General features: G+C 40.4%; 1 long non-coding RNA gene across 1 annotated transcript; it reads left to right on the top strand.

Moving 5' to 3' along the window:
- The first annotated feature begins 6,387 nt into the window (after positions 1–6,387).
- LOC136882373 (uncharacterized) lies at positions 6,388–16,076 on the top strand. The gene is made up of 3 exons (XR_010861152.2): positions 6,388–6,698; positions 14,375–14,486; positions 15,820–16,076. It is a non-coding gene; the product is annotated as an uncharacterized lncRNA (long non-coding RNA).
- Positions 16,077–23,278: the final 7,202 nt, after the last annotated feature.

Genomic DNA, 23,278 nt, shown 5'->3' with positions numbered 1-23,278 from the left:
GTGTGTGTCTTCACTTCTGTTGTCTCGGTGCTGCATTGGGAGCGGTGAGAGGTTGTGAGTATCCTATTTTTTAACTTCCCACCTCATGGCAGAGTCGAGTGGGGGGTCTCCGTAGGAGGAGGAAGCCATTGAAGTGGATAGCAGAGAATTCTTGATGGAAAACACATTGGTGTTTCCTGCACCCACCCAACCTAATAGTAACAGTGCTCCATTTAACAATGTTGATTTATTTTCCCGTAAACCTGAAACACAGATATATGGTGATACACATATGGGCCCCTTTGTGCTATTCGTGGAGGCACTGGATGCCAGTAAGAAATTGGGAAGCATACATCCCATGGCGTTAGGAAAACTTTTTTGTGATAGAAAATTTGAGGGTGTTACTCAAATAGCTAGGCGTGGTCGACAGAGGATACAGATTGAATTCCAGAATACACAAAAAGCTAATCAATTTCTCACCAACCCGGTCCTAAAAGAAAAACAGCTGAAAGCATTTATCCCTTCAGCGGCTTTATATAAGATAGGCGTGATCCGTGGTGTTGATAAGGATTTGTCAGTGGAGGAAATATGTAAGGTAGCTGAATCGACCGCCCCATTGTGGGCGCTCAGCGCATGAAACGCCGCTCAGCTCAGGGTGGGAAGGTTCTTTATATTCCCACGGGCACCATTAAACTAACGTTTCAGACTCTACCCGCTTTCATTTCAATATACTGAGTGCGTACTCAGGTGGAACCATTTGTTTTTCAACCAATGATCTGCCAGCGCTGTCAAAGATATGGCCACACTAGAGAAAACTGTAGGGCTAAAAACCCATGATGCGCCAATTGCGCCAATGAGCATGAATCCACCGACTGTCAGAACTCGACCAGACTTTGTCTCAACTGTTCCGGGGATCATTCAATAGGATCGCTGCAATGTCCGGAACATAAGAGACAACAGGACATGAAAATAATGCAGGCCTTGGAAGGAGTGACCTTCTCCTCAGATTCCTTTTTCACTCCGGACAACAATAGATTCCGCCCACTTTTGTCTCTACAACACTTCCCTCCTCTCCCGAGTGCTCCTCAGGTTATGCAACCTCCACTGCCCCGAAAACGTAAATTTACGGCGGTAGTTTCCTCGCCCCCCCGGCACGATTGGTCGCCTGGCTACGATCTACAAGGATATCGTTCAATCCTTAAAATGCCTCCCTCGGGCACAACAGCCCCTTCACCTCTATCCTCAGTATCCGGGACGAAAGTACCGGATCCTACCAGACAGGTTGATTTGGCTGGGACCTCGAAACAAGGGCTCTCCCGGGATTCGAACAAGTTCGCGGAAGCCATTTCCGTTATGTCTGACAAACTATCAGCGTATGCAAGTGCAGCCACAAACGATGCCAAATGGTCCAAAATGCTCCTCACCCTGCAGGAGGAATTCCGGGCTACCTTCAATCCCTTCACTTCATCTGTTTCCTTCAATGGAACGCACATAGTGTCATCCCCAAAAGACACGAATTATATTTTACTAATTGATTCTTATCACCCTCACATCATTTTCTTGAGTGAAACATGGTTGGCGTCGAACAAACGTTTTACTATAGGCCTACCCCATTATACATGTCTGCGTCGTGACAATTTTGGTTATGACCGAGCTTGTATTTTAGTGTCAAACACCTTACAATTCTCGACGGTAGTTGTACCGTATAGCATACCTGGTACACAGGTGGTCGCGGTAGTCGTAGAAAAATTATATTTTATTTCCATATATTGTCCCCCATGTATTCAGGGCACATATGATAACTGGTCTACCTTTTTTTCGCAGCTCCCCCAACCCTTTATCATAGGGGGAGACTTCAACGGGCACCACCAAAGTTGGGGATGCGAAGTTTCGTGCCCAAAGGCAATAAAATAGCTAAAATAGCGTCCTTAGTCCATTTACGTATTTTGAATGACGGCGCCCCTACTAGGGTTACCGCCCCTCAAACACATAAGAGAGCGGTTGATTTAACTCTGTGTTCGAGTACTTTGGCACACCGCATGGACTGGGAGGTCATGAAGGACACACATGCCAGTGACCATTTCCCTATTCTAATTGGCTTGGCTGATAGCCTGACAGCAACACTTCTCCCGGTCAAATCGAGTAGATGAATGCGCCCGTTCAATACTTCCCATTTCAGCAGTTTCTAACTCAAAAATTTTCGGGTTTAAACGATCAACAGGTGTCTTATACATATTTTACAGAAACTATCACTGAATATTTAAATCTCTACCACCCGCTAAAACAGCATTTCCGGCCAAAATCTATTACCTATGCACGCTGGTGGTACGCGGGATGTGCAGATTTAATTTCGCGTAGGAAAACGGCTCTGCGTTCCTTTCGACGACTGGGCACATTACAATCGTATTTACATTATGAAGTACTGGTAGCGCAATCCAATAAGGTATTCAACGCAAAACGCCGCCTAGCTTGGAAAACTTTCATTGCTTCGCTCAATCGCCAGTCGCCGTCCAAAAAAATATGGCGAGCAATTGCAGGCCTATCAAACCGTCTCTTTAATACTCCATCTAATATCCACTACAATATAGAGGCATTGGAACAATGTTTCCATCAACTCACGCCGGACTTTGTGACCCCACAATATAGCTTCACTGTTCCCGGTAGCTCTAACAAGTTTGCGTCGCTCACGAACCCCATTGATATTCAAGAATTACATCTGGTAATCCAAACATCCCATAATTCAACACCAGAGCAGGATGAGATCTCGTACTCCATATTACAACAACTTCCCCTGTCTGCTCGTCAGCATTTACTAACGATTTTCAATAATTGCCTCGAGACGGCTCGAACCCCTGACACCTGGAATGCATTTTACCTCGTCCCTTTGTTGAAACCAGGTAGGAACCCTGTGCTACCTGACAGTTACAGGGGAATTTATCTGGGGCAATGCCTGAGAAAATTTTTTCCAAAAAATCCTTCTGGAACGCCTTAAATGGTCTCTCGATTTTTATAATTTGTGGCCAAAATTTCAATTCGCCTTCCTTCCAGAGCGTTCTGCATCAGATGCTATTAACCTTTTGGTTACCGATATCGTTTTGGCACGATGTCGGAAGGAACCATTGCTGGCCTTTTTTTTTAAATATCCGTGGAGCCTATGATCATGTGGATCTTCACCTACTTTGCCAAAAATTGCTCAATTATAAATTTCCTCCCCATTTCATTAACTTGCTATTGAACATGCTGCTGCATCGATCCCTTCAACTGAAACATTTCCCACAAATACCCGCACGTACGACTTCTACCGGGCTCCCTCAGGGGGATATTCTAAGTCCTATTTTATTCACAATATATTCCATGTCCCTAGAAAGAATTATTACGCGCAGGGCCCGTATGATCAAATTTGCAGACGATCTGGTAATCTATTTCAGCCTCCCATCACTTGACGAAATTTATTCGTCATTAAATCTTACACTTACAGAATTTGGTAATTGGCTTATGGCTCATAATTTCGAAGTATCCTTAGATAAATGCCGTGCGGCGATTTTCTCCGGGGCTCGGCGCACGGATCATCCACCAATTCGCTTCCAAGGCTTCACGATAGCGGTAGTACAGTCTACTAAATACCTAGGTATTTACCTTGACAGAAAATTACTCTGGCACGCCCAGGTTAACTACCTGGTGGGGAAGTTACTGCCCCAAAAAACACCGTTTTTTGCATTACGACAGCGGTCTTGGGGAGCTGATCCCGCTACGATGCTTCTCTTATATCGTAATATTATTCGTTCCTCATTGGAATATGGCTCGGGGTTTCTCGACATGGAGGCTAAGCAAAAACTTACCAAATTAGACTCGATTCAGGTCCAGTTTATTAAACTGTGTTTGGGGGCATTACCAGCATCACCAAACAATGCAACTCTGGTTGAGGCGGCGGAATTTCCATTGACATTGCGGAGACAAATTATCACCACCAAGTTTCCTGCTACGGAAGTTCTCTCTAAACTCACACCCTCTGCTACCTAAATTAGATTTACTAGTTCGCTACTTTCAAGAGAAAGGTACTCCTCTACACCCTTACCCAGCGTTAGCATGGGCCTATTGTCAATTTAGTTCTCTTCGTACTTCTATTTTGCGTAGCCCGTCCCCAGTGCATTACATTCTTCCTTTCCAGGCTAACTATCACGTCCCTGATACGATATTGCCTACATCTGGTAGTGACCCAACTGTTGGCCCGGCCCGGACACAAAGTGCAAGAAAATATATACATCGGAGTCTGTCTCCAGACGTTCACTCATTAGCTCTAATCTTCTATACGGATGGATCCAAAATTTCCCACCCCCCTGGGGTGGGGGCGGCTTTCTGCTCCTCGGATTTAAATATTTCTAAACACTTTGTCATTTCCCAGGAGTCTTCTATATTTATGGCGGAAGCGTTCGCTATCCGTCAAGCTCTACTGTACATTAAATATTCCCAGCTAACTGCAGCAATTATTGCTTCTGACTCATTGAGTGTGCTACGCGCCTTACATAATCCCTGGTCCCGATCACATTGGTACGTTCAAAATATTCGTAAACTATGTTTCGATCTTCATCTACGAGACAAACGGGTTACCTTAATCTAGATTCCGGGACATTCAAACATAGCGGGTAATGAACTGGCGGACCGCTTAGCTCAGGCAGCTGCGCACGGTCAGGGAGTGGCGTATCATTTGATGTTGCCGTTCATGGAATTTTGGAGTAGTTGTCTCTCAAACATACGCCTGCTTTGGCAGACTGAATGGCCAAACGCTTATAGAGGCTCTCGAATGTACGATGCTAAAGATCCTAACAAAACTCTTATGTCAACGCCTTACAAGAGAAGTCGATTCCAAACTACCAGAAGAACAATTCGGTTTTAGAAGAGGGAGGAACACGATTCAGGCCATCAAGTGTCTACTGGATGATATTGAAGCAGGTACAACAAGAGCGGGAGGCAAGCTGTATACCATTTTCGTCGACTTCTCCAAAGCCTTAGACTCTATCAGCCGAAAAATTATAATGGAGAAACTAGACACATTAATGAGAAGCAATGCAAGTCTGAAACGACTAATTCAGAACATACTGGCCTCAAACTGCATAGAAATTAGTGTCGGAATAGCGAAGTCCAACCCAGTTCAACAAACCACCGGTGTACTTCAAGGGGATCCACTAAGCCCACTACTATTCATAATTGCTACGGCGGACATTACAGAAGTAATCCCTGAAGAAACAAGCATATATATGTATGCAGACGATATCGTGATTGCCTCGAGGTCCAGCGAGAAACTGCAAGAGACACTTGACGCGCTGGTGAAATGGACAGAAGAGAATGAACTTCAGTTAAATGAGGAAAAGACAGTAACAATGACATTTAGGAAAGGATGTAAAGCATCAGAGTTTCATATACATGGGAGACCTTACAAACTAGAGGTAATGTTTTTTCTACCCACATCAATGACAGGACAAATGCAGCAATCAGAGCCATCAACGACATACAGAATTTGAATAAGTTATCTATCAAGACAGCCCTGAAACTATTTGACCTCAAAGTGTCACCAGTGATATGGATTAGAAATTGTACGGCCGCATCTAAAAATGAAACAGTGCCAGCAATTAGAAAAAGTGAAAGCTACGTTTCTGAAAAAGGCAGTATGTGTCTCGAAGTATACGCCTTCAAGGCTTGTATATGAGTTAACTCGCGAACCTTTCTATGTAGATGTCCGTTGTCACGTACCACTACCAACTATTACACCAACATATCTACAGTTCATAGAGAAATTACGAGCAAAGAAGAGAGACATATGGAGCGAATTTTACTCGACGGACGCAATAGTTTACAAAGACTGGCAAGCAGGAGGATATGAGCTCAGACACATGATTACACGCTTTGCAATACACGGTTTTCATTATAAGCTGTGTAAAACAAAGAAATTCCATTAACCAGACACGGACTGTGTATGTGAACGGTGTGGTGAGAGCTGTGAACGATATCATGCCATGATTTGTCTCTCTACTGCATTTGTTTGTACTTGTCGGCGCGAATCGATGATAGCTTTGTGCAGAGTAATGTTGTGTATTAATGTAAGTATCTTTTGGCCATTGGCTGCAATAAAAATATTATTATTTAGAAGTAAGGCCGTGCGGAGTATAGTTACGAGTTTCTTGATATTTTCTAACTCCCCGCTTCCTGAACTTCTGACTGTTATTTTGGAACAGAGTATTTTTTCGGAACAGGAGCAGCCGGAACTGTTTCAGAAATGAACAACTTCGTCCATCTGCATTAATAGTAATGAGCTGTGTGAAGTCCAAAAAAACTTCGAAGAAGCGGCATCCAAAGAGGATGGGAACCTTCGCAGACACAGCAGTATTTACATATAAAAATACCAAAGAGGATATAATGAAAACAAAATAGTTGCTTTGGGACAGTGCTGGCATCCGGCAGCTGGGAAACAGATTGTCTTCCCTGACCAACGAGAAGAAATCTGCTCATTTATCTAGCATTTTGATGCCGTGAAATTACTTCAGCTGATAATGCATATTTATAAAACATATTGTATTTTGTCGTTCAATAACTGGCAATGAAATTTCTGGTTGGTGCTAAGTCACACTGCGGGGAAGTGCTATCCCCGATTAGAAGAGCGATCGGAAGATTTAGGTTATTCCTGCATTAAATTCGCAAGATAGAAAGAACAGACACTGCTTTGTGTGAGTATTCGACAATGCTCCAATGGTGAAACTGTTTAGGATCTTAAGCGATTCTGTAGCCTGTAAGAATACAGTACCGGTAGTGAAGTCGAAGGAAATAAAAGTGCCGTATATTATGTTTGTGCACCACAATTCTGGAAAACTTGGAAGTCATTACTAGTAAAGTTCCTACTCGTGTTTGATAATACATTTGAGGAAACTTCACTGACTTTTTTCCTTTTTTTGAAGAGTTAGGTCTTGTATTGCAGTCATAAACTCACGAATTACAGCTCGAGTTTTCGCTGATTAGTTTTTCGGAGTAAAACTCTTCAACAGAGGATGACAGTTTAAAGTGCTCCTAATGAGGGTAAACATTAAGGTATCATACCTGAATTGATCAATTTGCATCATGGGCTGGACTTCATGTAGGCTTAAGTGATCAATAGTTGACCCCTTGCAGCCCAGTTACAGCTAGGTTCTTGTAAGTAACATTATTGGTTTCTGCTTGGCTTAAGGGGTTAGATTTGGTTTAGGAGTGTGTACAGATTTCACCACGGGTCAAGACGAGTAACAGTCACGTGTTCCATGTCATCTCATGAAAGAGTTTCGATGATGAGCATAATCAAGATGCAAGAACTTAGAACCCAGTTATTTTCAAATTTACTCATAATTTCATCCCAGTTTTTAATGTCAATTTGTATATATTTGTTCATTTGTATTATGTCAATTGTGTGCATGCACATTTGTTTAGTTTTTAGATGTTTTACATTAAGGCTAAGATGCCCAGCCCTGGCTGAAACTAGTCCCTATTTAATGTAATTTAGAATAGGCCCTTTTGCATATTATAGTATTTGAAGGTGGACCAGTATGACATTAATTTAATAATTAGCCTAAATTGATGCCACATAGGCGACCTGTGCACCTGTGAAGATGGGGTGCCTCTTAAGATGAAATCTAATGCTGAAGATGTCACAAACATCCAGCCCCGGAGCCATAGGAATTAACTAAGGAAAGTTAAAATTCCTGACCCAACCAGGACTCGAACCCCGGACTCCTTGGAGCAAAGACCAACACGCTAACCATTTAGCCATGGAGCTAGACACACCAGAGATAATAATTACAGATGGATAAGTCTGGGAAGTGAGATTGCCACCAATCCTTGCTGAAAACTCTGATCTTTGGAAACATTTTATGAATTTCTCTTATGGAATTATTCGAGTGTACAGTGGCTGGGTCCTGTTGAAGAAAAAATAAATTTAAAAAATGCAAAATCATGTTCCCTGTCAGTTGATTCTCTGAAAAATGATTTTAGTATGACAGTATGGTAACCACATAAGTAACTGAGGTGGTGCGGTGATTATTGTTTTAAGAGGAAGTACGACTGGGCAACCATCCTCAATTAAGAGTAATTAGAGGGAAAGAATGGAAGGGGTACGACAATTCGAAAAATGAAGTCATCGGCCAAAAAAAGACAGTAATAAACTTCATTGTTAGGTTCCGTATTGAGTTGAGACTATGCTTAAAGTAAATACAAAATTTTAATATTCCACCTTCTCAATACTAAAAAATCATTTGATGTTTTTACAAAAACATTACAATGATATTAATAGGTACCGTACTAGTTTCGGTCCACTGTGGACCATCATCAGCCTAGCCAAATTACAACAGTAAAAGACATAGTGATAAAAATATTGTGGAGAAATGAGAGAGGATCTAGAAGAATGGGATGGTGGTGGAATGACAGACAAAAGTGAAAAACCGTATTTGCGAATAATGATAAAAGTAACAGAAGTGTTCACATTGACAAGTAAAATCTTGTGAAGTCACGTAAAAACTCTTGATGAGATAGTCTTTGGTTGGCAGTTACTCCTGTGCTGCACGATTGACATATATAACTAAGTATATGCTTCTAGAAAGTTGTTGATGTAAGTTCCACTTTTGCGTAGAGGGAAGAATTGTTTGATGAGACCTCTCCTGCTGATCTACTCCGCGCTACGCTCACTCCGTAAGTTGCATTCAGTACAGCAAGTTTGTTCCACGCAGCGCAAGGTGAGTAATCGTTTATATTTTCCGGTGCCTCGCTTGTTCTCTATTCGATTACTCGCGTTAATACTAATCTTCTTTCCCCAGGTTCATTGGGGTCCCGATTGAACTGAGACTACTTCTGTTTAACACAGCAAGCTTTTCATTCCACCATAGAACATGTTCAACTTTGTGAACTTTTAATCTTATGCTGGTCTCATCGGACAATTCTTCCCTCTACGCAAAAGTGGAACTTACATCTACAACTTTCTAGAAGCATATACTTAGTTATATATGTCAATCGTGCAACACAGGAGTAACTGCCAACCAAAGACTATCTCATCAAGAGTTTTTACGTGACTTCACAAGATTTTACTTGTCAATGTGGACACTTCTGTTACTTTTATCATTATTCGCAAATACGGTTTTTCACTTTTGTCTGTCATTCCACCACCATCCCATCCTTCTAGATCCTCTCTCATTTCTCCACACTATTTTTATCACTATGTCTTTTACTGTTGTAATTTGGCTAGGCTGATGATGGTCCACAGTGGACCGAAACTAATACCTATTAATATCATTGTAATGTTTTTGTAAAAACATCAAATGATTTTTTAGTATTGAGAAGATGGAATATTAAAATTTTGTATTTACTTTAAGCAAAAAAAGACAGGCCATGAAAGGCGTGAAAATGAAAGATTCCCTAGGATTCGTAAACCTAAAACTGTTGGGGTCGGAAAAGAACAAGAGTTAGCAGTGGGAGGTCAGATAAGATAGATAAAAATGAGGAGCCTGGCACAAGTGGAAGCAATGCCAGGACTCAGATAAGGGCCCTACAGTTGCCAACCCATGCTCCAAAGTTAAGAGTTCCTGGGGCACCTTTTTTGCCTTATACGTTTGGCATGGGATACTGTGGGCATTATTCTACATCCCCCACCCACAGGGGGACACATATATAACAGGATCAACTGTATTCTCAAAAAATTGGTCTTACGATTATTTTAACAATGATGGCACACCACACATCGATTTCTGTGTCAACAAAGGTTTACCATTCCTTCAGCAACGATTGTTTCGTGTACACACGTTACGTGGTCTTGTCTGAGAAGAATTAAATGTGGGTCTATTTGTCTTCTGTATACATTTTCCACACTCCACTCAAAAAAATGTGCGTCTAAGTACAGGGTCACCTGGTTGAAGAGCATGCGCTGCAGTTATTATATATGACTTTAAGTGTAATATTTTAGTAGCTTTTTCCACACACCCAGATGAAATTCCCGCTTGTGCAAGACAAGATGATTTTTTGGAGTAATTTTCAAATAAGGACCATAAATAATAGCGGTAAAAGATTACAGTATTAACTACACTGAACCAAGAACTCATCCTATCCTCAACCCTTGTTGTTCCTTGATTGCCAATGTAAATGCCTTTGATTATGTCCTTGATCCCCTAATCCCTCAGGTTTCAGTGTAGTCAACATCTGCCCAATAAAAGATGTTCTTCTTCTTCATTTAAATCTGTCTTCAGATAGTTATCAACCGGACGTCCTCCACTTGTTCTTGTTCTTGAACATCTCCTTTTTCTTGTATCTGCTAATATTCCAAGCCTCTTCCTCTCTTTCCATCTATTTTCCCCTGTCCATGATCCTCTATAGCAGACAATTCCTTTGTAGCATGTGACCAAGCCTAGGTATTTTCCTCTTCTTCATCCACCTCATCACGTTCCTCTCCTACCCTCCTCATCATTCTGTCTGTCCATTTTTAACTTTCTCCACTCTTCGCGACAACTATACTTTAAAGCTTTCCAAGTATTGCTACTTCTCTTCTTCTTCTTTTTTTTTCATTGTCCATGATTCAGAGACGTAAGGCAACACACTCCACCCCGTCTAGGGACATCATCACCTTGACATCGGTGTGGGGAATTTTGTGCTCATTGATACCAAGGGCTGTGCCTTGGAGAGAGCGATACTAACAAAGTGTCTCCCGAGTTGCCTTAGAGGTCTTTTGCTTCTTAATTTTTATTTCTTAATTTTCTGTCTTAACCTCCTTAAATGTAATTTCTCTGCTTGCCTTGCCTGCCTCTGTGCATGTGTTTTATTTCTTCATCCTCCCCCGATCACAAGTTTCGGGTCATGGAGAGGTGACGAATGGCTACTGGATGAGTAGATGCTAGCGGTGCACCTCCAGATACCGGCTACCCTCTGGAGTTTTCAGTCTTACCTCGGCATGCAAGGCTCTGCTGAAGGTTGACTACTTAATTCTTCCCTCGCTACTTGTGTGACCAAAAAAATGAAACCCTTTGCTTTTAATTTTAACGAAAAGGGTGGAAACTTTAAAATGGCTTCCATGAACAGTAAGAAAAGATATACTCCTGTAGCTATGAACTGTGAAATTAACGATCAACTCCCTTGATTTCTGGTGGCTTCCAAGGTTGATGGTCAGAACTTTTACGAGATTCCTTTCTTGATAAGTAATATTTTTGAAGGTATTGGGTTTTTTTTCCTAGTGGCTTTACGTCGCACTGACACAGGTAGGTCTTATGGTGACGATGGAATAGGAAAGGCCTAGGAGTTGGAAGGAAGCGGCCATGGCCTTAATTAAGGTACAGCGCCAGCATTTGCCTGATGTGAAAAATGGGAAACCATGGAAAACCATCTTCAGGGCTTCCGACAGTGGGATTCAAACCCACTATCTCCCGGATGCAAGCTCACAGCCGCGCGCCTTAACCGCATGGCCAACTCGCCCGGTGAAGGTATTGTTGGTGATGAAGTTGATGAAATGTGAAAGGTACGCGACAGATCTGTTCTAATCTTGATTTATTAGTTTCACTTTCCGTATTGATGGGATCCAACTTATCAATACAAGTTTTATTTATATAAGATTCTACTTACAGTACCGGTTTCGACTTTTAAACAGTCATCCTCGGCTGTACATAAGTCAAAGTTAGTTAATATGCCTTACCTAGTAGAAAAGTCATAGTAATGGAATGTGTCCAATGTTCAAATTGGGCATGTTTCAAAGTAAAAGCTGACTACATGTACAATCTAAAAATTAGTGTGGGTGTATCTTTTAGGCCTAAAATTCATGTGGATTAACTTATTTTAAAAGTACAGGTACATAAACACTTTAAAATATATAGTACATATTAAAATACGCAGTTCATGTTAAAATCCATTACGATGACTAGGAACACTTCAATTAAATGAGTTTGACATCTTGCGTTTGTTGATTGTCGTATTTTTATCCAAAGTGAATGGAGAATGTCCGTATTCACAGGCGGTGCTCTCTGGGGTTCTGCTATATGTTAAGCTTATCCACTAGTTTGATTAATAGAATCTTCAGTTATTGATGATAAGTCTAATGTATAACCAGAGGTAGATATGTGCAGCTGTGACTGAATGTTGCCTTGAAGTATTAAAATACAGTCTGCTATTGTGCATAAGTGTCAATTGCAGAATGGTGGCTCTTTTCTCGTCTATAATGCTGGTGTATGTAAGAAACGAAAGATGGAATTAAGAATTTATAATCTGAAGAATGCCTGCTTGTGTGTGTGTTTCCGTGATGAATACTAACTATTGGTGTCGTGGTTGAGCTGTGTCAGATTTGGCTGCCTGGCGTGTACTGTATTGTACTAATCTTTTATTATATGTTAATTATTTTTCAAGTCTCTTCAAGGCTTTTTATAAATTAGTTTTATCTTATTTATATGTAAATCAGGTGCCTGATTAAAGTTAAACCCGTGGCTAATGATGCCTATATGTAAGGCAAAACATGTACCATTTTAATTAACGTGTCAATATAATTCAACAAAGATAAGATTTATTGTATTGAGTAGGTGGACAAATTAATTACTTGTAAAGTTCATGGCGTCTCCGAAGACCGTAAAAGTAGTTAGTGGGACGTAAAACAAATAACATTATTATTATTATTATTATTATTATTATTTTGTAAAGTTCCAGCAGTCGGACATCTCCAGAAACGAGCGGGACATAAAACCAAAAACATTATTATTGTAATATATATGCGAATAAACCCATTAGCGCTACACAAAGTACTTAGAAGAGGTGTGCATTTGCTTTCCTTTATGCCCATACTTCTTTCATTTTACTGCGGGCTTCCTTTCTGTCTCCAGAGCAGGTTGTTCCAGTCTTCTTCTTTGGTCTTTCCTCTTGGTCAGCTTACCATTTGTGAATTTTGGATCTAAAGATCACCCTGTTTTGGACATCTGCTGGTGTAATTCCTACCTGTTTCAAATCGGTGTTGATTTTGATAATTCATTTCATTGCGTCTGTTTTGGCTTTCCTCCTGTTTTAGTAGAATTCAACTATTTATTTTGTCTGTCTGTCTGGATGCATTCTTTTAATATGTCCTCAGAATGTTAACCAGCATTTTCTTTTTTTTTTTTTTGCTAGTTGCTTTACGTCGCACCGACACAGATAGGTCTTATGGCGACGATGGGACAGGGAAGGGCTGGGAGTGGGAAGGAAGCGGCCGTGGCCTTAATTAAGGTACAGCCCCAGCATTTGCCTGGTGTGAAAATGGGAAACCACGGAAAACCATTTTCAGAGCTGCCGACAGTGGGGTTCGAACCTACTATCTCCCGAATACTGGATACTGGCCGCACTTAAGCGACTGCAGCTATCGAGCTCGGTACCAGCATTTTCTAATGTCCCTTTGATTATTTGTGTACTGTTTGATTTCCTGTCTGCTTCTCAGTAAAACAAATTTAAATAAATAAACATTTAAATATTAAATGAAATACTATTTAAATAAATAAAATAAATGAATATTTAAATTGTATTGAATAGGTGGAAAACTTTTAGCTCTTGTTTTACAATATATTGCTCTTCAATACGGAATAATATGAAATTTATTACCTATGATGATAGGTATTGTCCATCAGTGAGTTTATTTTCACCTGTAGTAGTTGCTCACTTGGCTCTTCACTTTGAAGTTAATGGTCAATGCCCTCATGGACAACTGAAGCAGCACTGGCAAGACACAATAGCGGACATGATGATTGTGGGCTTGCAATCAAATGACTCTCAGGACCGTATGAAATGGCATGCGAAGATCTAAACGATGCACGAATGGGACAACGCTAAAACAATAATGATGATGATGATCCATAGTAAGAGACAACCTTCTAGCTGAGTTGGGCATTCCTTCCACCGATTTATATTAGTCTCCTCACTTTTGTCTTTCCTGTCTGAACTTCCGTGATCAAATTCCACCCCCCTTCTATTACTGTTAGGTCTCAAACAAGTAGGCTGCATGGTATTTGTTGTGTAACTATGAGCCTGCATTCAGGAGATCACGGATTCTGACCCCAGTGTCAGCAGCCCTGAAGATAGTTTCCATGGGGGTGTACCTTAATTAAGGCTTCCTTCCAAGTCGTAGACCTTTTGCATTGTTGCTGAAAATCTCTGTGCTTAGTGCAACATTAAGCTACTAGCATAAAAGAAAAAGTGTTAGGATTGCAAGGCCTAGGTCATTTTTCATTTTCACACCTTTCAACGTTCCCTCCATTTCTTTTGTTGATACATAAATTCTTCAAAGCATCAGACCTTTTCATTCGTTTCCTGCAGAGCTGAGAGGGAATTATAGGATCACAACTGACTGTAATCATTTTGAAAATATATTCCTTTTGAATTTACTGTGCTCTTCTAATTGCAGGACTTGCTGTAAGCACACCAAATCAATGTAGTGGGCAGCCACAACAGAACAAGAAGCCATGGACGAGGAACAGGATTCCAGAGCTTATGAGCAACCAACTCATGTTTCCTCAGTGAGTTGTATGTGTATTATTTCAAAATCTCTCTCTAATGAGAGTTTAGGACTCCAGTAGAAGAATTTGAAGAGGGAATGATGATGATGATGATGATGATGATGATGATACATTTTGTTACTAACGTTTTTATTATTATTATTTTTATTTTTTTTACAAGTTGCTTTACGTCGCACCAACACAGATAGGTCTTATGGCGACGATGGGACAGGAAAGGGCTAGGAGTGGGAAGGAAGTGTCCGTGGCCTTAATTAAGGAACAGCCCCGGCATTTGCCTGGTGTGAAAATGGGTAACCACGGAAAACCATCTTCAAGGCTGCCGACAGTGGGGTTCGAACCCACCATGTCCCGAATACTGGCCGCACTTAAGCGACTGAATCTATCGAGCTCGGTAACGTTATGTTTGGGTCAGCAGTCCATAGACTGGTTTGATAACATTCTCCATGCTATTTGATCAACCTGTTTGCAACGTTCTTGCCTTGGTCTACGTTATTGTTGTTACTCTTAAACTTCCCTCAAAAACACTGAACAAGTCCTGGGTGTCGCACAATGTGTCCTATCATTCAGTCTCTTCTTCTGGTTAAATTTTGCTAAATTGTGTTATGGTCCACCCATCTGACCTCCAGCATTCTTTTGTGAATACCACATTCCAAAAGCTTCTGTTCTCTTTCTTTCTGAAGTTGTTTCACTTCCATACAGTGAGATGTCCACACCAAAGTCTCTAAAAACATCTTTCTAATAAATATCTATGTTCAAGGAAAGCATTTTTTTTTTTTTTTTTTTTTTTTAAGAAAGACCTTGCTTGTCTAGTCTACATTCTGTGTCGTCCTTGCTTCTGCCATTGTTAGTTATTCTGCTACCTAAGTACCTCCTTTTAGAACTCATTTCCTAATCCAGTATCCTGTATCACCTGACTTGATTTGACTGCATTCTATTACTTTTGTCATGGTTTTATTGATCTCCATAATTTGAGGTGCAGGCAGTAAGAACGGTAGGGGTAGACCAAGGTATGAACATGACAAGCAGATTAGAGCAGATATAGGATGCAATAGTTATATAGAAATGAAAAGGTTAGCATAGGATAGGGTGGCATGGAAGCTGCACCAAACCAGTCTTTGGACTGATGACTCAAGCAGCAGCAATTTATTTTTATGCCAGGTAACAGTAAAAAGTTCCAGTGGTGTATTTGAAGTACAAATATGCTACTCTAATGCAAATAAATTGGTTTATTTTAATATTTATAACCAATTTCCATACATATAAAGACGTTTTACAAGTGTACTTGGGAGAGCTGAAATTCATATTCCATAATAGATGGTATCATATGTTCCAGATACGAGAGGTTCCTGAAGCCCAGGAATCAAACCAACCAACATCTGTTAATTTGCCCAATTTGGATGTAGACGTGACAATTCATGAAGTAGAAGAACAAGATTATTGTAACACCAAGGTGAGACGTCTCCTACCCTCTTATGCTCAACCTATCTGCAGGAGTCTGCTCAAAGGAGCTCACATAATTTTTTTGTAATATTGCAACCAAACTATTAAAAAATCAACACAGAAACACTGTAATACTGTTTGTTGTTATTTGCGTCATCAGTCCTTAGACTGGTTTGATGCATCCTCCATGCCACCCTATCCTGTGCTAACCTTTTCATTTCTACCTAACTACTACATTCTACATCTGCTCCAATATGCTTGTCACACTTGTATCTTGTTCTACCCCTACCGTTTCTTACCACCTACAGTTCCCTCAAAAACCAGCTGTACAAGTCCTGGGTGTCTTAAGCTGTGCCCTATCATTCTATCTCTTCTGGTCAATGTTAGCCAAATAAATTGATCTCATCTCACCAATTCCATTCACATACCTGCCGAACCTTCTGATTTATGTCTCAAGTATTATTACAATATTATAAGTCCACCTGTTCAATACAATACAAATAAAGCATCAAATAAGTACGCCTGAAAATAAGGTTGCATAAATTACGCAAGCTCACAGTAATTTATCCTAGGGGAAGAGTATTGACCTATTGAACAGGTGGACTTATAATATTGTAATAATACTTGAGACATACGTCAACTTCAATACGGAACCAAAATGAGAATAGTCACTTGTAACCTTCTGATTTACCCGGAAACTTTCTGTTTTTTAACTCGTCTTCCGATTTTCTGATTTATTTTTACTTCTTCCTATTTTTGAGCAATATAACCTCCAGTAGGTCAATACTCTTCCCCTAGGATAAATTACTGTGAGCTTGCGTAATTTATGCAACCTTATTTTCAGGCGTACTTATTTGATGCTTTATTTGGCGAGTGCATCGTCTGTCGCCTTCTAGTATCGTGTTTCCCACCCACTACAGCATCGTGTATGTTTTACAGCTGGGAATTTGGGACGGCAATCGTCCTACAAGTGAGAGGGTTTAGCGCGCGCTAGCGACTTCGTTAATCAGGACGAAAGGTTAAGCTTATTGTGTGGTTCGCGCGCTGTTAACATACCGTATTTACTCGTGTATTAGACCCCCTCGCGTATCAGAGCCCCCTGGCTTTTCGAGACGAAGAAAATGAAAAATACAAATCTCGCCTATAAGAACCCCCAACGTAATTCGTCAGAGAACGATGATGATTCCGCTTCGAAGTGGGTACAAGTCTTATTGCAGCTCTGATGACATCACACAAATTTGTGAATAGGTTTGTCCGTATGACCTATGCAATGAAAAACACGTCAAATCCATGCGATACATCTGTGTTTCGTACCGGTAGTTAAGAAATGTCCGCCTCTGTAGCGTAGGTCTACTGCAGCTCTGATGACGTCGCACAAATAGATGAATAGGCCTAGCTTCGTGTCCAACCCGCGCATTGTATCAGTCATGCTATATGTCTGCGCTTTGTAGTTAATAATGTCCGCCAGCATAATGGTTAGCACAATTAGTTGCTGTTTTCGGGGGTCTGACTTCGATTCCCGGTACCTTACTGCCAGAGATTTACGAATGGCAGGAAGGTTGATATGCAGTAAAAGCGGTACATGTGTGTCTAAAAAGAGCTGTACCACCTCGGGATGAGGAAACGAGTTTACTTTAGTTGAGAAATTTCGTGGTTGCTGCTATTTATACAGCAGGCAAGATCATTAACAAAGTGGTTGTTTAATATCTCGTATCTCAGGCCAATATAGGTTTATATTTGGAGAGAAGTAAGTTTAAAATGGGATAAAAGCTACCCAATTAAAACGACTGTTTTACTAGCCAACGTACCTAACAAATAATAATAATAATTTTGTGTCCCCACGTACTTTAAATAATTTTCGGAGACGCCAAACAAAACATACTAGGGTATGCATTAATATAGAAAAAAAGAGACAATGAACGTACAAAATTAAACATTATGATAATAAAACACATTACCGCCACACCTGTAGATATCCATAAATGCGGTATATTTTCCTGATATTTATTTTTATTTTTTCCGTCAAACTTTTGGCACTATCAGGGCGATAATATACCTAACCTAAACAATGTGGCCTGTCTTATCTCATAGACAGCTGTTTACGCAAATCCTGCTGTGATAAATGTAGAGAACAGGCATGAAGTATACTTAAAAATAAAGGTCTGTGTTTCAACAGCCGCAGTTATCAAAAGAATGTTTTCAGTTACTATGTATTACATTCGGAAGTACAACTCGTAACATACGCTAGTTATCAGCTGATGGTTTGGCATACCTTCTACAGAACGGCTTTATTCGGAAGGAGTGGCTTCTGCTACATATACACCAACTGGGAATATCAGAGACAATCTGGGAATAGATTTACACTGTTTAGACTCTATAGTTGGGAACAAAATTATTTTTAAAAGGTTCAAAAAGACGGGACCTCGTATGCTCTTGATTGCAGTGCATGGCTCAAAGAGAAAGAAGCATGGCTGACGCGATTGACGAGAGATAGCAGTGAAGATGACGTCACTTAGAATGCCGACACTCTGGCACCAAGGCAGAGAAGTTAGCGGCGCAAGGTGATAATTCAAATGAAAGCTGTGATCAGGTTTATGTGTGGTAGGCCTACTGCTGAACTGACAGAGACAAATGACTGGCCATTAAGGTCTTTTGTATCAATATTTAATTATATGATAACACGATACCCTCATCCCTTTCTTCTATGGGATCGAGTATGAAGTGAGACGGATCTTCGTAGTGAGTTTTTACGGCCGTATGCTCTTCCTGACATCAACTTCACCAGACAAATTAATGAGATGTAACGAATGACATGATATGAGTAACTAAAACGGACTTTTATATCTACCGTAGGCCTAAAAGTCGTGTTCACCATTTTTTGTCTTTTGACGTTTAGAAATACTGCCTTCCGATGAAAATAGCCAGTATAACTTAAATACATTCTAATTTTGTTAAATAATAGTATAAAATGTTTACACGTACAATTTATAGCGATTTATAACCTAGAAGTCATGTGTTCGCTGCACAAAGTTTTGAGGTTATCACATATTGGACCCCCCTTTATTATTTTTGGCTGTAAAAGTGGGGGGAAAAAAGGAGGTCTAATACGCGAGTAAATTCGGTAGTTTCTGTGCGTATTTCATTAGAGTTGTAGGCCACGTGTGGTTTTCTTTTCTTTTATTTTGCGGTTCTGTGCTTATCCCCCTGTCACAGCCGCGTGTTAATAATGTACGAGACATATTAATCTATTTTGCATGTGGTAGTTTCGCGTATTTCAGTGTATTTGTGTTAATTCTTAGTTCATAATTTTAATGAGTTTAATGTATTTCAGAGAGTTGTGTTGGTGACAGTTTCTGGTATTTTCTCTTCACATTATAGCCACAAAGCATAACACACGTTATCTCCATATGTTCAGAGATGCCTATAAAAAGGAATTTTGTATTTTCATGTTACAAATAAAGGAAACTATTATGCATCTTATTCTGTGTTTGTTACATTTTCTTGTAACCATTTGTATGTTATCTCAGTATAAGATTTTAAATGTAATGGTCAATTCGCTTTAAACCATTGATATAGATGCCTTTAATGTTGTCCTTTTCTTGAGACTGTGGCACAATATATGTGATGAAATCCAACAATTAAAAAATCTTCCTATTTTTGATTCTAAAAGTTGTCTGGTATTGATTCAGTATCTCTTCATTCGTGATTCTATCTACCCATCTCACTTTCAGCATTCTTCTGTAACACCACATCTCTTTCTTTCTGAGCTAGTTATTGTCCATGTTTCACTTCCATACAATGCCACGCTCTAGACGAAAGTCTTCAAAAACGTCTTTCTTATTCCTATATTAATGTTCGAGGTGAAAACATATTTTTTTAAGAAAGCTCTTCCTTGCTTGTGCTAGTCTGCATTTTATGTCCTCCGTACTTATGCCATCATTAGTTATTTTACTACCTAAGTAACAATATGCATCTACTTCCTTTAAGACTTCGTTTCCTAATCTAATATTTCCTGCATTACCCGAATTTGTTCGACTACACTCTATTATTTTTGGACTTGTGACAAAGTGCTGCCTTGGCTCACTACTTTCTGGCTTGCTAGCTCTTTTCCACAGCCCTTGATTCTTATTACTGCTGACTGATTTTTGTATAGACTGTATATAATTTTCCTTTCTCGGTATCTGATCGCGATCACCTTCAGAATCTCAAAACAGCTTTCTCCAATCAGCATTATCGAATGCCTTTTCTAGATCCACGAAAGCCATGTATGTGGGCTTTTCTCTCTTAATTCGGTCCTCTAAGATCATGTGTTCTCACATTTCTTCTGAAGCCAAATTGATCTTCTTGCAACTCAATTTCAACTTGTCTTCCCATCCTTCTGTGAATAATACGTGTTAAAATTTTGCAGGCATGAGATACTAAGCTGATGGTGCTGTAGTTTTCACACTTGTCAGCACTGGCTTTCTTGGGAATACAGTAGGTATAACAACATTCTGCCGAAAATTGGATGGCACTTTTCCTGTATCATATATCTTACACACTAAATGGAATAACCTCTCCATGCTGATTTCTCCTAAGGCAGACAGTAATTCTGAGGGTATGTCATCAATTTCCGGTGCCTTGTTCCTACTTAGGTCTTTCAAAGCTCTGTTGAATTCTGACCTCGAAATTGGGTCTCCCATATCATCAGTATCAACAGCCTCTTCTTGTTCCAGAGCCCTATCTTCTACTTCTTTACCTTGATACAACTGCTGGATATACACTGACTGAGCAAATGCCATGGGATAGCGGAGCACTGATGCGCAGGTGAGTTGTCTGCGCACCACACGCCCCCTGTGCCAGCGGCAATTGTATAGGGGACCTTGTGAGCAGTGGCTGTGCATGTGACAGGTGTAACATGGAACATCGTCGTGAGCTGACAATGTTCGAACGGGGTATGGCGGTCGGGGCGATTTTGGAAGTGGTGCGGGAATTCGGCTTCACACAATCAACCATGTCCAGGGTGTATCGTGAATGGCTGAATGCTGGTGTCACCGTCCACAACAGACGAACGCCTGGCCGTCCAGCCACCCTCGATGACCGTGATCGGCGACATCCGAGACAGATTGTCAATAGTGACAGACGGGCAACTGTGCAACAAATCACGGCTCAATTCAACACAGGCCGTGCTAGACACATCTCCCAGTGGACAATCCGCAGGAACATGGGTTCTATGGCGTATGGGAGCCGGAGCCGCACACGGGTGCCACTGTTAACCCAACGTCATCGGGCACAACGTCGCGCATTTGTCGCCAGTCACCAGGGATGGATACTGGAACAATGGCGTAACGTGATATGGTCGGACGAATCATGATTTCAACTGCACCACGCCGACGAGAGGCACTGTGTTTGGTGCAGACCACATGAAGCGATGGATCCCGCCTGCCTCGAACAGGCGCTGGTATCTCTGTTATGGTCTGGGGTACATTTTCCTGGTATGGAATGGGCCCCCTAGTTGTTCTGGAAGAGACTTTGAATGGTGTGCGGTATGTTGAGCTGCTCGGAGACCACCTGCACCCATTTTTGGCCTTCAGCACCCAGACGGATCTGCAGTGTTTCAAGGTCATAACGCGCCGCCACATCGTTCCCACGTCGCCCGGGAATGGTTCCAGGAACATGCAGCGGAGGTCCAACGACTGCCATGGCCACCCAAGAGCCCCGATATGAACCCTATCGAGCATATCTGGGATGTCCTGGAACGAAGGTTCCGTGCCATGGATCCTGCACTCACGAACAGACCAGCATTGGCTCTGCAAACGATTTGGTGTCAGCTGCGTCCAGAGGACTACCACGGACTTTTCGACTCGCTTTCACGGCATTTCACTGCAGTTACAAGTAACTATTCTCATTTTGGTTCCGTATTGAAGTTGACGTATGTCTCAAGTATTATTACAATATTATAAGTCCACCTGTTCAATACAATACAATATGATCCACTATTTCATATGGTCAAATATTTTTTTATACATAATACATAAAAGTCAAAGGTACATGTTTCACCCTCCTTACGGGCATCATCAGCCTATATCAATCTTAAAAATAATACATATACTTATAAATTATAGGTTAAAATGTTGAAAAATGATTTCGTAAAACATTATACAATAACATCTAAAACAATGATAATGCACCAAAGTATGTTAAAAGAGAGTGAATTAACAGTTTTGAAGATTAAAACGTGATTAAACATGAAATTTTGAGAGTTTAAAACTAAAATGGATTCATATTTTTATAATATCTCATTAAGACTGTGATGGCCTTGAGTGTAAACACAATCATCAAAGGGGGATGTTTCTTCAATTCCCAAGTTGATTCCAAGGTGGTAAAATCACTGTCAGTTATTTAAAACGGAAATGTGAATGTAATAAACAAGTTAAAATGTATATGTTTGGGATATCTGAAAGTCGAGAAGAAAATGGAACTTCTGTAGAGGCGTTGCTTATGATAAAACGTATGTCAATGCTAGCGGAGTTCGGAAATTATGTGGTAGTCGAATGGATCTAAAAGATAGTCAAGTTGATGTTATAATTCCGTTGAAACATTTGTTGAAAGAAATGTTCAGGATTTTTCGTACGGAGCGTATAAAGTACGTCAGGTTGTTACAGCAGCGCTAGCTTGACTGGGTTTTCGACTTCTAGTATTATAGTATTATCACGTTTTAATCTTCAAAACTGTTAATTCACTCTCTTTTAACATACTTTGGTGCATTATCATTGTTTTAGATGTTATTGTATAATGTTTTACAAAATCATTTTTCAACATTTTAACCTATAATTTATAAGTGTATGTATTATTTTTAAGATTGATATAGGCTGATGATGCCCGTAAGGAGGGTGAAACATGTACCTTTGACTTTTATGTATTATGTATAAAAAAATATTTGACCATATGAAATAGTGGATCATATTGTATAGTATTGAACAGGTGGACTTATAATATTGTAATAATACTTGAGACATTTTACTGCAGTTCGCAGGGCCAGAGGAGGCCCCACACGCTATGAGGTGACTATCCCATGACATTTGCTAAGTCAGTGTAGTTCTGCCACCTTTCTGACTTGTCTTCTCTGCCTAGAAGTGGTTTTCCATCTAAGCTTTTAATATTCATACATCTAGTTTTTCTCTTTCCAAGAGTTTCCTTGATTTTCCTGTATGCAATATTTACCTTTCGTAGGACCATACAACCTTCAGCATCCTTGCACTTCTCTTTCAGCCATTCTCCCTTAGCTGTCCTGCACTTCCTACCTGCCCTCCTCACGTTTTGCATTCTTGTACTTTAGTCGTTCATCAGTCAGGTCTAGTATCTTGAGTTAT

The sequence above is a fragment of the Anabrus simplex genome, chromosome 10, assembly GCF_040414725.1.
Source record: "Anabrus simplex isolate iqAnaSimp1 chromosome 10, ASM4041472v1, whole genome shotgun sequence".
NCBI classification, from domain to species: domain Eukaryota; kingdom Metazoa; phylum Arthropoda; class Insecta; order Orthoptera; family Tettigoniidae; genus Anabrus; species Anabrus simplex.
This window is presented reverse-complemented; position numbering and strand designations above follow the sequence as displayed.